The sequence below is a fragment of the Dipodomys spectabilis genome, unplaced genomic scaffold, assembly GCF_019054845.1.
Source record: "Dipodomys spectabilis isolate Male_0828 unplaced genomic scaffold, ASM1905484v1 ptg000377l, whole genome shotgun sequence".
In the NCBI taxonomy this organism is placed as follows: domain Eukaryota; kingdom Metazoa; phylum Chordata; class Mammalia; order Rodentia; family Heteromyidae; genus Dipodomys; species Dipodomys spectabilis.
Genome location: NW_024871054.1, coordinates 1,451,339 through 1,455,290, shown reverse-complemented (window position 1 = coordinate 1,455,290; position 3,952 = coordinate 1,451,339). Strand labels below are relative to the sequence as shown.

Here is a 3,952-nt window from a genome sequence, read left to right as displayed (position 1 = left end):
CAATAGTTGAATTGTAACAAAGTGTTTGTAATTTCTCAATGGCAAGTCTGATCTCAATTATTACTTCACAATGAGGACTGTGATGTCACAAAGGCTATGTGATTTATCAAAGGAGCTAAGAGATCATAATAGGTTTGGAATTATAGAATATGATCATGGTGTCACAAAGGCAATGTGATGTTAAAATAGGTTTTTGATATCACAATGGTGTTGAGATCTCATGATATAGTTATGTCAAAACAAGTTTCTAATATCACAATCACAAGTTCAAATTCAATTGCTACTAGTACTCCATGAGGATAGGAGTTCACAGAAGCTTGAAGTCCCACATGCCATGAATTTTCTAAAATATTATGAGGTCATAATAGGTTTGATAAAACACAATGAACAATTATATCACAATGGAAATATGATGTGACAATATTATGTAATAATATAGTTTTGATGTCATAATTGGTTTGTAATGCCATGATGGTTATGATGTCACCAAGTATTTGTGATGTTACTATGGATATAAGATCACAATGGGTTTCTGATATCAACACACATGCCACATTTGAAATCAAAAATGCAAAACATATTCACAATGTATCTATGACTACATAATGACAATGAGATTTCATAATGCTATGATGCTATGATGCTACGATGCATTATGCAATGTTATGTCACAATGGGTTTTGATGTCACTGTGATGAGATCACAATGGGTTTGTCATATTACAATGAGTTTGTAATATCACAATGACAAGTATAATATCAATTCCTACTTGTTCCCAATGAGGATACTAATTCATAAAAGGAATTTAAAGTCCCAAGGCCATGAATTTTCTAAAATGTTATGAGGTCATAGTAGTGTTTTGAAAACACAATAAGGTATTGATATCACAATGGCAATGTGATGTCACAATATTATGCTATAATAGTGTTTTGATGTCACAATTGGTGGGTCATGCCATAATGGTGATGATGTCACAATAGGTTTTTGATTTCACAATGGGTTGGTGATGTCAAAATGCCATGCTGTATCTTAATTGCCATTAATTCCCAATGAGTATGTGACTTCACAAGTGAAATGTGATGTTTAGAAAAGGCATTTTGTCACAATTCTTTTGAAGTCCTAATAGTTTTTGATGTAACCATGTGAAACAAAGGTCATGACTTCAGGCAGTGTGATGTCACATTGGTCATGATGTCACAGTGAATTTCTGATATCACATGTCATACCAGAATCAAAGCAGATTATGAGCTCACAATTGTCCTAAGATATCTCAATAGTAATATGTCAGAAAAGTTATAGCAGGAAGGTTTTGTGATATCACAGTGGGTTAGTGATATCTCAAAGGCAGTGTGTTTCCCAAAAGGGATTTTGATGTCACAAAATTTGTGAGGTGAAAATGGGGGGTCTATTATCAACCCTCATGCTACATTTGAAATCGAATGAAATCCTAGAATAGGCATTCACAAAGTATCTGTGATGTCACAATGACAATATGATGCAATGCTGACAGAATTTAAAGAAACTAGAGACCCTGAGGCTCAAGGAAACAACTGAGCTGATCAGATAGATCAGCAAGCCACTCTAAAACCAGTGATGTCTCTAGAGATACTAGTCATAAAGATTAAAGAAAGAAGCCAAAAGAGTGGTAACAAGATTGTAACTGTGGTAACTGAACTTATGAAAAATTGTAACCATTCTTCTGTCTCTTTATATCTGGTTTTTGGGCACCCCTGTAAATTCCCCCATGTCACTGCTTAAAACTGTCGAAAATCAGTGGGCAATGAGCCTTACAAGCCTATGTGATGAATGTAGAAAGATGCCATCAGGTAAATGTGGGAAAGCTGTAACATATGGAGAGGGCGTTTATACAAGAAACCTCACCTGATGAATTTTGGGAAGTAGACTTCACAGAGGTAAAGTCTGGAATGCATAGTCTTGGTATGTGTTAGTACTAGTGGCTACTTGTTCCAACTGGGCTGAGGTCATAGTAATTTCTAAAAATATATGCGACATTGGCTCTTCGGCAAGGGGCATTGTGGGTTTCTGGGCAGCCAGACACTGATAGCAGAGAAGGGGCGGGCCAATGAATAATCTTCCAAAATGATGCCCACACCAGTTATCCTGCTAAAAGAGGGGACCGATAGCTCCCAAGGCATCCCTCAGCTTGAGAATAATATCAGTGCCTGCCAGGTGATTGCTGAGGCTGTAAGAATGACTTTGGGTCCCCATGGCATGGAGAAGTTTATTGTGGATGGCCAAGGCAAAGCAACAATTTCTAATGATGTTGTGACTATTCAGGACCTTCTTGATGTTGTCCATCCGGCAGCAAAAACTTTAGTGCACATTACCAAATCCCAAGATACTGATTTTGGTGATGACACTACCTCCATGACCCTACTGGCTTCAGAGATTGTGAAACAAGTGAAACGATATGTGGAGGAAGGTCTGAACCCTCAGATGATCATCCCAGCTTTCCAAACAGCCCCACAGTTGGAAATTAACAAGATCAATGAAATTTCTGTGACTGTGAAGAAGGAAGATAAAATATAGCAGAGGAAGATGCTAGAGAAGTGTGCCATGACGGCTCTGAGCTCCAAGCTCATTTCCTAGCCGAATGCCTTCTTCGCCAAAATGGTGGTTGATGCTGTAATGATGCTTGATGAATTGCTACAGCTTAAAATGATTGGAATCAAGAAGGTCCAGAGTGGAGTGTTAGAGGAAATTCAGCTAGTGGCTGGTGTTGCATTTAAGAAACCTTTCTCTTATGCTTGTTTTGAAATGCAACCTAAGAAGTACAAAAACCCCATGATTGCCCTTTTAAATGTTGAGCTGGCGCTGAAAGCTGAGAAGTTTAATGCTGAAATCAGAGTCCACACAATGGAATTTTATCAGGCAATTTTTGATGCCAAATTGAACATTCTCTATGACAAATTAGAGAAGATTTACCAAAGTTATTTTGTCTAAACTCCCCTTTGGAGATGTGGCCACGCAGTACTTTGCTGATAGGGACATGTTCTGTGCAGGCTGCATGCCTGAGGAGGATCTGAAGAGGACAATGATGCTTGTGGGGGCTCAATCCATAACACTGTGAATATTCTGAGTGCAGATATGTTGGGTCATTGCCAGGTGTTTGAAGAGACATCGATTAGAGAGGAGAGGTACAATTTCTGCCCCAAGGCCAAAACTTTCACCTTCATCCTCCGTGGTGGAGACAGAGCAATCCTTTCATGATGCCATCCTCCGTGGTGGAGACAGAGCAATCCTTTCATGATGCCATCATGATCCTCAGAAGAGCCATCAAGAATGATTCAGTGGTGACAGGTGGTGTGGCCATTCAGATGGAGCTTTCCAAGTACCTTCGAGATTACTCAAGGAATATTCCAGGAAAGCAGCAGCTGTTGATTGGGGCCTATGCCAAAACTTTGGCAATTACCCCATGCCAGTTGTGTGACAATGCTGGTTTTGATGCCACAAACATTCTCAACAAGCTGTGGGCTCGGCGTTCCCTGGGGGGCAAGGAGTATGGGGTGGATGTCAACAATGTGGACATTGCAGACAACTTCCAGGCCTTCGTGGGTGAGCCAGCTATGGTGCAGATCAATGTCCTGACATCAGACTCTGAAGCTGCATCCCTTATTGTGTCTGTCGATGAGACCATCAAGAATTCCCGCTTTATTGTGGACACTCCTCCAGCGGCTGTTTGGGGCAGGGGCTGCTTCCATTAAGAGCCATCCCTCCTTTGCTGGCAGGCTGCTGTGGGTCTACTCACCCTCCCAGTCTTGATGTATTGGTGTAAAAGGAAGTGATAGTAATTGGTCCACTCTACTCACTGGAGGATATTTAAATACTATTGAATGCTAAAATTTTAAAAATTATGGGATATTTATTTCACAAAGGCAATGTGATGTCATAATGGTTCTGGGGTTACAATGGATTTAGTAGTTCACCATGG

The 3,952-nt window shown here is 40.0% G+C and overlaps 1 pseudogene; it reads left to right on the top strand.

Moving 5' to 3' along the window:
- The first annotated feature begins 2,082 nt into the window (after window positions 1-2,082).
- LOC122096569 lies at window positions 2,083-3,725 on the top strand (annotated as a pseudogene).
- Window positions 3,726-3,952: the final 227 nt, after the last annotated feature.